The 12,902-nt window shown below is 39.8% G+C and overlaps 1 protein-coding gene across 1 annotated transcript in view; it reads right to left on the bottom strand.

The window, feature by feature from the left end:
* Positions 1–12,902, bottom strand: part of LOC126263423 (GTP-binding protein REM 1-like) — a 259,836-nt gene that overhangs the window by 52,949 nt on the left and 193,985 nt on the right. The gene's annotated exons all lie outside the window — the stretch shown is intronic.

Below are 12,902 nucleotides of genomic sequence, written 5' to 3'. Positions count from 1 at the left end.
GGTTTATAAAAGGTATGGCACTAGCATCACTACTTCACAATGTATGCTTTCTGAAGTTCCTGCCCCACTGTATTCGCTGACACCATTCACTAAATGTCTGTTAAGCCCATGGCGTGTGTTGGCGACATTCTTCTTTAACAATGTTCTAAGTATAGTTATTTATTCTATACTACATTTAGCAAATGAAGTTTCCTCCATATACGTTACTGGAACGCTAGATGAATTTCTGTAGTAGATTTATGGCAATTATATCCTATTTAGTCTCATACAAAGCTTATTAGGCCCAGGAAGGCGCTTACGGACGCTCAACGGCGGTTATCAGCGCGTAAGGTCAAATATAATGGTTTATTAACATTATAATAATGGGAGCAGACATACCTGGCAGCTACATGGGCAAGTCTGCGCTTTACGTGTATTCAAAATAATGCTCCAGAGGCGCAGGTCAGCCATCCCTGTTTCTACACTTACCACAATTGGGCTCGAGGAAACATGGTTCGATTTTCGAATTCCTAACGATTTTTTGAGTTTCGGTATTTATAACTCATGGAATAACTACATTTAACGATCATTCATCTCCCAAAATTGGTAAACTATATGGAAATCGATAATACAGACTCCAACATAAGCACCACATAAGCCGATTTTGGCATAGAATTACTGATTTCGACGTACAATTTACAGATTATACACAAAAAAATCGTTGATTTAGATCGAAAACTGGCAACTTTGCTATAACATGGCCAATTTGTCCAATTTCTCTGTGACAGGGGCAGTTTGTTACAGATTTTCTGCATAAATATCGTTTCACTAAAACGTCTCAAATAGATGGTTTTAGAATGACTCAAACTCATTCCATACACTGTACACGTAAGAATACGTGTAATAGTATTTGGATGTTTGAAGCCATGCATATGATTTTTTTAACCTTATGTAAATTTTAAACACCTAATATTCCATTCTACAGACATGTATGACAAGCACTCTCATTGCTATAATGGTGGCGTATGTGGATAATTAGCTATTAATGAGTGGTTACATCCTCCCTTTCACCCACTTGGAAAGAGACTTTACCTTTCGACACGACGAATCACTTATCTCTCTGGTGTTTCCATGAGGTACACATTTCTTGACAGCGACCTCGTTGAAGGAATCACACTGATATATGTCAGAATAATTTAGAAATGCCGTGGAAACATTTGATGGCTGTATTGCACTTACAGATGCGTATCACGCAGACGAGTTCAACACGAGCACTTCTCTCTTGGAAATCGATTCTGACAAAAAATTCATTGATTTCGACGCAAAATTGATTTTCTCTGTGTGTTCACTGTGTTCTGTACATTTAATTCATCTAATGTTGTTTTGGATAGTTTTTTAATGGTTTCATTTGATCTCCATCCTGATACTTGCATACCTTCTTCCCTCGCTTTTAACTATGTTTACCATGCATTTTCCGAACACTGTGCCCGTTATAAGCAACAAAGAATCGGTCTTTGACATTATTTTATTGGAAAATACGGTGCATTAGATGGTGGATTCTACATTTTGGGACAAATTCGAGAAGTATCAATGTCATTGGCTATTGAGAAAGTTTTACGTATGTGCTTCTCATGTAAGCTCGCCAAAAACATACCTTGCTGTCAAACAGAAGTTCCACTCCAACAGTGATCGATCATGGCAACGAAAACCTTTCGCATATCAGCCACGCCCTTAGATTCCTCAACTGTCCCCTAAGACACCTGATTATGGTACAATAGGTCTGCCTGTAGCGTCCTGTAGGTTTTGAATGTAATTACCTTGCTAGTTCACTTGATGCATGTAATCGGTTTATAACCCACTATTCATAGGAAATATTTCGCTAAAAGATACAGAAACAGCTACCTTTGTTGACCTAGAAAGTTCAGGCAGTAAATATTACATCATGGCAGTAAATGCAAAAACTACTGTCTTGAATGTCACATATTCTTCAATCTCTATCCCTTTTCCATGAACTTTCATTGCAAAAAACTACAAACTGTTGTATTACAATACGGTAACCAGACTCCAACAACGAACACAAATTCTGCTACAATACTGCTGCTGTTGGTGAGCACCAGGCTTGTAGATGGCCCATTATCTGTGTCAGGGCCTCGATGTGGTGGCAACTGCGGCTTAAGTGGACACAAGATGCATACCACCACTAGGTGGGCGGTGCACTCTCATGCGAGTTGCATTCACTGGCTTGCGGCTATAGCATTCAGTTTCCATGACCAAGACGTTCTGGGGGTCATACATATTCCGCCTCGAAATGCTGGACCAAATATATTCCAGAAGCTTACTCTCGTAACGTGTCGTTCTTTTCATCACACGTGTTTGCCACATTTTTGGTGGTTGTGATTTGCTTTGTCACTTTGTATAAATGTGTTTTGCTCTCAAATGTGGTGCACGCATATAAGACTGGTACATGTTTAACAGAACTAGGACTTGGCTATTAACGAAGCAGATTACTTACTGATTGTTTAATAGCTGCCATCTTTCCCAAACATTAATTATTGCGGTGAATTTTGGAAACATAGTACCTGAATCTATTGTAGCCCAAGTACTCAGCAGGGATCTAGTGTGTATGATTTTGTGTCTCTGTCCATGGGTGTTGTAGTAACATAATGGTGTAGTACATATGTAAGGACCATTCCACATCTAACACTATTTGAAACTTAGGACAATTTGAAATTTACCGATATTTTTTATGGTGGACGAGCGGACTCTTGGGTTATAAACTTGAGACTCGATGTCCAAGTTCTGTAGAGGCAGTGGAGGAAGTGCAGCGGATGGGTTTGAGGAGAAGGATAATTGCACTAGATTCTCCATTTTGTATTTTGAATTTTTCGCAATTTTTAAATTGTGGGCTCTTGGATTATGAACTTGGGACCAGAAGCCTGTGGTCTGCCGCTTTGTTAAGGCAGCTGAGGCGTCTACGGCAGAGTGAGGGTGGTTGAAGCAAGGAAGCTTCAGTTCTGGAACTGCCCTCAGGTAGTGGCATATTGCAATGCAAGCAAGGCATCTAGAGACTTTGTGAGCAGACTGTGGAAGGGGTCTATTGTACTCTGGTTAAATAAAGACGCGAGTGTTCCCATACAATTCTACTGCAAATGCTTCAACAGCACACTAAGGGTAGCTAGGGTGGGGGAAATTGTTTCAACATGCAGGTTGCCAGAGTTTTAAAATTAGGACAAGTGGGTTTTTGAATTTTCCACCATTTTAGACTTAGGATAGAGTTCTAAATGTAGAATACAAGAAATCTGGCAACAATACAACCTGTGACAGAATCTGCCCCCCCCCCCCCCCCCTACTAACCAAAAAGGATGTACTGAATCAAAGTGAAGGAAGAGAGGTTAAGATTTAACGTTCCACAGACATCAAGTTGATTAGAATCAGAGCAAACTGACCGAGCCATTTGAAAGGAACCATCCCGGAATTTGCCTGGAACGTTTTAGAGGAATCACAGAAAACATAAATCTGGATGGCCAGTCGCAGATTTGAATTGTAGTCCTCGTGACTGCAAGTCCTGTCTGCACACCTCATTTTCTACTGAATTGGGAGGGAAAAAATTATGGAACAACTTCAGAAACAGAAGGGACTGGTTGACAGAAGGCATTATGAGGCACCAAGGAATAAGGGAAGTAACGGCCTTAGGGGGTAATTGTAGTAGAGGGAGACTGAGGCTTGATTACAATGATCGGGTTCAAATGGAAATAGGTTGCAGCAGCTCTGTAGGAACGAAGATACTTGCACAGGATAGACCAGTACTGATAGCTGCAGCAAATCAGTCCGGGTTGAAGACTGTAGCAGTAGCAGTAAGTGTTTCACTTTTTTGTTCTGTGATGGCTACATGGTTCTATATACAAAATAGTCCATGGAATAGGCAATGTAGCCACAGTGGAAGATTTTGACTTTGTTATTATTGTTTACTTCGATAACTGCCAGAAATTCTACGCCAGTATAGATCACATATTTGTAAGTAAAGCTATTGTCAGGGTAGATAAATGTCGGTGTTTTAAATCTTATAGATTTGTAATTGTGAATCACTTTAGACTATAATGGGTTATTAGCAACAGTTCTGATTAAGAGTTGTATGTATTGTGTAACTGTAATTAAAATACCTCACTGCTACGATCCTTGGGGACAATTTAAAACTGCCTGTCAGAGCAGGATCCGAACCACAATCACTTCTTGCAGATGTGAAGAAAGAAGTGAATTGCCTAATAGCTACTAGCAACCAGGCGTTGTGGTAGCTTCGTTCTGGAGTCTTGGGCGCGCTAGCTCTCAGGCTTGTTAGTACTCTTTTATTTCTGTATTCTTTTCTTTTTTACCAACCGCAGGTAAATGTGAAGTTAATTAAGGCGTAAGGCAGACCACTTTCTCCTAACTAAATGTAATTGTGGAACATGAAAATTTCAGCTTACGGAAGCAGTGTAAAAGACGAGAAGAACGTAGAAGAGTTTGAAATACACCTGCGGTTAAGAAATAATGAGAAGACGGAAGGTGTCATAATATCAGAATGCTCGAGGAGAGTTATCTGGCTCTTTGTCAGACACAAAGTAACGTTTTTGTTACCGGCGGTGAAAATTTTCGAGTCCATCTCTCCAGCTGAAACAAGTTCGTTGTTGTTACTGCATTTCCAGTCTTTCAGTGTGAAAAGCCTCTTCAAGAGTTATAGCCTGCTGTCCTCTTCCCCCTGCCCCGCACCCTCTCCGCTGAGCTATATTTATTATGTCGTTGTACACAGCCACTCCTTACGCTAATGTCGAGAAAACTACTGAAACTTTCAGAGTCAGCTACTACTTTCAGAAGCATTATTGCGAATATGACATGGAAATCAGACTCTCAACATGTTTTGCGTGTTTCAGTTATCTATTATGCTTTGGAGGAATATTTTATGGCAACTTTTCACTCAGGAAAATCGTATTCAATAATTTTCAATAACTTACCGATAGCCATAAAAAGATTAGCTGTTAATAAAGTCTAGTTCAAAACCTGCCAAAAGTACTTATTGGTGACCAGCTCCTCCTACTCCATTGTCGAATTTCTTAGTAGAACCGACTGATATGTATATATTATTGATAATCTGGAATCTTGCGAGTATTACGTGTAATCTGGCTGCCGTACATCTTCAGTGCAGAAGACTAATGTGATCAAAGTAAGTGAGTCTTTAGACTGATTTTTCTCTTTGATAATGTGTGGCTACAATGGCCCAAGAATTGACCTATGCACCTCAGCGAATTGTACATTTCCACGTTTGTGACAAGTCCGTTATTGCCTTTTAAATGAATATACATTCGTATGCAAAACTTAAGGACGAGAGTTACTTCCGCACAATGTGTCACCGCAAAGTGACATAGCTCCATGAAACGTAAACCATAGATGGAAAGATCTGCTGCAGTATAGTACAGAAGGTAACTTTTGTAATGCCCAGGGAAGTTCATGAAACGCGGTGACTTCAATGTAATTATCGTCTCTGAATAAAAGTGTAATTTCTGTTCATTCTAACGCGTATTCTTTCAACTACCTCCTGTACTATACAGTAGCAGTTCTTTCTGTGTATGGTCAAAGTTTTATCAAGTTACGATACTTCGAAACGGTACATCATGCATCAGCTACTTTCGTTCTTAAGATTTGTACACCTGTGTATATTTAATACTTTTTGATTTATTCCACATCCAGGAAGAACATTTTACTTGCAGTGTTTGCAAGGCACATTATCAGATATTTAAGCTTTTTAAATATTACGGATTCTTCTTTTCTGACGTGTTCCACATTATTGAGGATCTCTTCATTATTTATCTATGGAACGAGAAGTACATGTAACCTAATCAATTACAGTTATATTTTGGGTTCACAAAAGTATGTGCCTTGGGCGTCTGGTTAAGCAGGCAACTGATTCCTTCTTTTCCTCTCTTTTCTCCCCAATTCGATAAAACACCTCTTAATTAGTTATTCAGTCTGCCAATATAAAATAATCTTAAGCATTCTTTTGTAGCACCACACAGAGGTGAATTGTCGGTCTCATAGTTTCAGTTAGGAAGTCATCTTACGTGCCTTAAGTATGGCGCCTAGCGTGGTCATGATTTCTTAACCACTGAGCCGCGGCGAGCAATTCATTGCCTTTCTGCGCGAGAGATGTGAAAAGGCATGACATGGAGTCGTTCCCAGTGATAAGAATATCTATTCTTAGCATACGCTGAGGAGCAGTGGATTTCGCCAAGCTGAGTAGGGAAATGCCTTTGGGAGATTTTCAGCTTTCACAGAGTACTCAGGCTAGATTTTAAGGACTGATCTAAATGGTCATATGGTTTTCAAAAATGGCTCTGAGCACTATGGGACTTAACTTCTGAGGTCATCAGTCCCCTAGAACTTAGAACTACTTAAACCTAACTAAGCTAAGGACATCACACACATCCATGCCCGAGGCAGGATTCGAACCTGCGACCGTAGCGGTCGCGTGGTTCCAGATTGTAGCGCCTAGAACCGCTCGGCCACTCCAGCCGTGGGATGGTTTTCGAAAATATTACTAGAAACTTTCTGGTATTTAATACGCAAACCATGCCTATGATAATACCGTATCTTATAGATGCGAGCATTGAGTTTACAACGTAAGCGCAGTTACTGCGTGTAAGTATAAGGAAGGTAGCTGGCCTAAAGTCAGCACCACTAAGTCCACGATAAAAATCGAAAATACAGCAACCAGCCACTTTTTTTGTATTTTTATTCATGCCAATATTCGTTTCGGGATTTCACCCAACTTCAAGTGGTGTATTACATATTTAAATCTTAAGTTAGCATGTCGTTAAAAACATCGACTGCAGTTTGGATTCTGCAGCTGCCCTGTGCAAAATAACAATTTTATTTATCTACTACGAGCACGTTTCACAAATTGAACATTTACACTACAAAGTATACTCGCATTTACTTTCTATTCTGCTTGTCTTTGATCCTTTTTTCCTGCATTTATAACAGTGGCACAAACACTGTTTTTAAGTGTGATGCAAGAAAACAGCGCAATATCCCCCATGCTGCTGCCAACTGAGATGTTTGTTTGCATCGGAAGATTATGTTTACGGTCAAAGTTATACATTGCTAACAGGATCTAAAGTACTGCTGAAATCAGTCGGGTGTATACATTAAATATTTTTAGTTTATGCTTTTGTGTGACTGAATATTGAAAATGCTTGGCACGGAATGTAGTGAGTGCTATGCATGGTTATTTACTAAATGAAATAATGACTTGCTAACCAAATTATGTTCAATATTACAAAAATAATACAATTTATTTAAAAGGATCAATATTATGTATTTTACCCACAGTTAATAAATTTGACCTATTGGAGTGACATTTAAAATGAAGAAAGTGAATGAAGATAGAACAACTGATTTACATGATGCAGGCTTACATTATACACTGGATGGGTTCATGTTGAATACAACAGAAATATGTGGTCTTTTATTTGTTATTAGTATTTTTTTCAGGACTACGTGGAGTGTGTTTGTGTAAGTACATTATGGAAGTTTCTCAGAAACATTTTGTTGAGCAACTCTGGTCATTTAGAATGTCATCTGGAAAGCCTCAGTTGTGAGAATAAATTTCAATTTCTTCGGGAAATACTAATATCTGCGTTGTCAAATGCCCAATTCCCATGATTCTCTATCGTCCCTTCGATATTATCTTAAATTTTTTGATGTCTTTGCTTTCATAATTCACTCTCTTCAAGTTTCCCTCAGCCTTCCGTTTTTCTGCGGTTCGGTGATATCCACAGCACACTCTTCTTAGGTAACTTGGATTCATTCATCTGTTGGACATGATCATATCGTATTAATTGTTTCCGTTCGATATCAGTTGTTAATGACCCTTATACCTCATTCCCAGTCGAATCTCTTTTCTGGATATTCCCAATGATCGTCAGAGCACAATAATATTGGTGGCCTCCCATTAACTCTTCTTACTCTCTGTAGCGTACTATGTCTCTGGTCCATGCAACAAGGAACGTATAATTAGAGTATCATGGTAATGTACTGCCATACCTTCCTGATTACGCTACTCCAAAGGATTTCGTTCAAACAAGACGTCACACTTCTATCCTGCAATCTTTACCTGTGGTATCAGATTCTATCCCTAAATATGTGTGACTACTGCAAACTGCAATTTCCTCTGTATCGAGCTGGTTGCTAAATTTGTATTCTCCCACTGGAAGATGTTCCCTGGGCGTTAAGTTCTAATCTCCATTGTTTATAATCTTCTTGTAGTTATTGTATTATACGTCCTAGACTATCTTTTTAGTTTGCAATCACGACTTGATTGTCCGCAAATTGCAGCGTATGCAGTGTATGTATCTATATCTGTTTCTCTGCATTTTCATTTCCATTGTTGTGTTGGTGCCATAAAACAGTCTTCAAGCAAAGCCTCGTGGCCAGGAAAATTTTGAGACAGTCTATTATAGCAGGAACGCTGTGCCGATTCTGTATTAAAATGACCTTTGAGCTTCGGGTTGCCTTCATGTCAGGTGGTGATGACGTTACCTGTGATCTTTGACCTTGATCTCATGACATCAACAACATTATCAGTGCTATCATTATCATCAACACCACGTAACAGGACATACCACATCCCCCTACCCACCTCCCCTGCTGCTGCTGGAGTATTATTTTCATGCGTAAATAGCTATAAAACACAAGTGGATAAAAATAACACCCTAAAAAGATGCGTTTTTGGCATGTAGTTGATGTTAGGCACAATGGACCTTGAAATTAATTATTTCTACATACAAATTTTTCTATTGTGCTTGTCAAGTGTTACTGTGGTACCTACACGTCTAAAATGCGTAAAAGGTGAGAAAGTTTGGAAGGTAGGAGACGAGATACTGGCAGCAGTAAAGCTGTGAGTAGCGGGCGTGAGTCGTGCTTCGGTAGCTCAGATGGCAGAGCTCTTGCCCGTGAAAGGCAAAGGTCCCGAGTTCGAGTCTCGGTCGGGCACACAGTTTTAATCTGCCAGGAAGTTTCAAAACAATAATTATTTTCCCCGTGTTTTAATAAATGGCTTTAGCATTCCTCAGTGACCGCATTTCAAAACAGAGCTATTAATTAGTGAATTAATTTTCCTCGTATATCAGATCCAATCAAGGGCAAAATCAAGCTATTCATTTACAGTCCATAAATATTAAAGTAGAATGTTAATTGAACTTCAAAAATGCCGCTTATGAAATGGCTTGTGGCCGGTTATTTTCGTGCTTTGGGAGTAATTCTTTGTACTCGGGATGACAACTGAAACCATTGCGGACGTGGCCGATAAAAGAACATTACGTGTTATTTTTTGTCAGTCACTAAAAGAAAATGTGGTATAAACTGACAGATTTTACAACTACAGGACACAGTGTAAGCATTGTGAAGTTGTAAACAACGCCCTTCCTCTTCCTTAGTATATCTGTCTTATGACTGGGATTAGCTGGAGGCGCTCCAAAGTGTCCTATTCTGAGCATCTTCCTTCGTCTGTTTGTATATCCGTCCGTTTCTAATATCGTACATCACTCTAATTCTCTTTCTCTCATTTCCTCTCCTATAACTTTTTGTTGCAGACAATTCCTACGCAGTTTATGTCTCAACCAAGACGTTTTTCTTTTTCTGATCATAAAATGAGTAAATAGAAAATAAAGCATCGTTCTGGTGTTAAAAATGTTAAATTTAGTTTCATTCATCGAAATCACAGGCTAGATAGGCGTCTGTGTAGCCAAATATGCATTTCAAAGATTTACTATATGTAACATACTGACACGTCAGCCATCATAACGAATTATCGTGGATCCTTGGAACAAGCAACGAATTAACTACTTTAGCTTGTTGCAGTGGCTTTATTGAGACAATAAAGGTAACATTAGGGAATTATATTAACTTTATGAACTGTATGCACAAAATAGCAGACTAGACACAATGGTCTGATTTCCTGATTTCATTGTGGTTTTCAAGGCTCCGTGTTGTGTGCTGAAGCTTAGTTTAACACAAGAACATTTTCTGTTGGCAGAATGGAGCTCTCTCGCTCTATGTTGTTCCAAGCTTAACAATTGGACAAGGAATTGAGCCCGAACGCTTACCTGCAACCTGCATTTTAAGGGCACATCCGTGACTTGAACGCTCCGTGTTACTGCAGACAGGAATACTTATTCTCGGGACGATCGCTAGGCTGTGGCAAAACATCGACATCTACACCATACTGTGCGTGGCAAAGGGAAAGTCCCATTGTACCATTTATTAGGGCGTTTCTCCGTTCCATTCATGCATGAAGTGGGGGAGAATGATTATTTAAATGCCTATGTGCATGCTGTAATTAGTCTGATCTTTCCCTCCGGCTCACTTAGGGAGCGATACGTAGGGGATTACTGTGTATTCCTAGAGTCACCATTGGAAGTCGGATCCTGAAAGTTTGTGAGTAGGCTTCACGGGATAGTTTACATCTATGTTCAAGAGTCTGGCAGTTCGATTGTTTCAATATCCGTGTGAGACTTTCCCGCAAGTCAAATACACCTGTCACCATTGGTGCTGCTCTTTTTTGTACACGTTCAGCAGCTCCTGCCAGTCCTATCTGGACGGCTCCCATCACCACCAACTAAACAGAAAGCCGCAGCTTGCTCGGTGTGATGTCTCGCAGAGCGGGCCGGGATTAGTGAAGTACTGCACTGACAGAATCGAGGCACACGTCCTGCACTCTTTCTCAAACGATTTTACACAATATATCCAGTAAAAAAATTGATTTCTGCATGATATCAGCTTCATGGCGAAGTGTCCATCATTTTGTTGCTGGTCATAGTTATGGTGATATTTCAATTCAAACACGTTCTTCATATCAGGAATATGAAAATAGTTCGCAGCAAAAAGTGTGCCTTAGTGTACAATCTTTCCGATTCTACCGTCATTCCGAGTGATGTGATGCGGCTCTTCACTTTAATTATCTTTTGATGTGTTGAAGACACATTATATACACTGCAGAGCCAAAGAAACTGGTACACCACCTGTCTAATATCGTGTAGGAGTTGAAGATTTCTGTTTTTGTTCTGTATCTACAATGTCAGTTCCTGTCTCGACCTTAAGTGATTGGACACTAACTTTGTATACGACCAGAATTTATTTCAGTTTTGTGAAACATAATAGGACATTATTTTGCTACGGTAGTCATTGAAGTCTTCATGCGTTGCTCTCCTGACAGCCAAACGCTTTTTGCTGGATTTGCCAGTCGAACAAGGTAATTCGTAAGGTGCTTGAAGGGAAAGTAAGACAAATATACTGACAGACTGTGTAGCTCTTGAGCGTGTGGAAGAGATATGGGAGAGGGGCGAGTCTGGGTAGCTCAGTCGGTAAAACAACTGTTCGAAAAATAAATAATTATGGTTCGAGTTCTATTCCGGCATAACTACAAGTAAGAATCTTTTTCACATCTAGGTATACGTCGTTTCAAACGTAATTTGTTTTATACTCTGGACGTAGTTACGTGCAATACATTAATTTTTTATGTGGTGGGAAGAGGAAGGACGTTACCATTCACAAGCAGTTAACTAAGTCACTTTAAATTCCAAGTTGTAAGATCACTTACTATTGTAAGTAATACGACTATAGCGGGAGACAGTTCAGTCTGTTCTTCCCTCGTGACGCAAGACACCTTTCAAGCTTTCGGTAGAGTCTACTGCGCTGTCATGAACATGTTTAGACTCGTAAGAAACGGAGAACTTGCAAAGACGACTGAAAGAAGCGTCAGATGTATTTGACGTACGGATGTATACTGCGCAACTCTCTGCATCGCACACGTGAGAGTGCTTTCTGTTGTAATCACTTGTTATGTTTCAGGAGGATCAGTAAATATTTTAGGAAGTGGTAGTATCTCCTAATACAAATAAAACATTCCACTTAAGGCGTGCCCATTTTTATTGGTTAATGGGATACAGGTTGTAATATTTCTGGCTTATTCAACCATCATATTAGGCTCCAGGAAGCTATTCCCAGGGCAGTGGAGATGCAAGAAGTATATAGATGACGCAATGTGGGATGAGGTACCGGTGACAGATGTTAGATTCGGTACCATTCCCGTGAGAAAGACCGCCTGCATGATGCTGCTGCTCTGTGATTGGCTGCTGTGTTCGGCGGTAGGGCGCCAAAACGTTTAACTTTAGTTGCTATTATTAATTAAACCTGTCAACCAAATTACTTCATTTTTTAAAATAAACATCTCTCAACAGCCAGCTATCAATCAGTCATTTCAAAATTATTAAAATCAAAGTTTTACTAAAACAAAAGACTGACGATATTACTGCCGATGCACTACGGTGGCGTTCGGATCACTCCTTGCTGGCTTGGCGCGCCAAGTGTCGTCCGGCTCTCCAGTTCTGACCGTTCCAGTAGACAGCAGTATTTGTTTCATGCAATTTTATTTACTACAGTTCCGACCGTCGCTAGGTACAGACATGTTGTCTGTAATAGTAGCATTTGATTCATGTAATTTTATTCTCCAGTTCTGACGGTTCCAGTAGACAGACATGTTGTCTGTGGCAGGATGTATTTCATGTTATTTTAGCCAGATATAATGACTGTGGAAAGATATGTTCAATATGTTGTGATCAAGAATAGTTTCTCGCGTCTATATCAATACAAACGCGAGTTGCATCCCAAATGAGTTATAGTTTATTCGTAACAGCAGTTCCTTGCGAAATTAATTTCAGCCTCAAGAAAAAGAATCCACGACCTGCGTGCTGTTTTCTGCGCTGGGGACATAATCATCATGAAGACAGCAGGTTAGTGAAGTGTACAGGACCTTATGTATTCCACACAGGGCAGTGGAAACAACTAGGCACCTCACGTGTACTGCATGCACAGTACAAATGTGCTCAGTGACA

Source organism: Schistocerca nitens, chromosome 6 (genome assembly GCF_023898315.1).
Source record: "Schistocerca nitens isolate TAMUIC-IGC-003100 chromosome 6, iqSchNite1.1, whole genome shotgun sequence".
NCBI lineage: Eukaryota > Metazoa > Arthropoda > Insecta > Orthoptera > Acrididae > Schistocerca > Schistocerca nitens.
The sequence above is the reverse complement of the archived record's forward strand: the minus strand, read 5'-3'. Positions and strand labels throughout refer to the sequence as shown.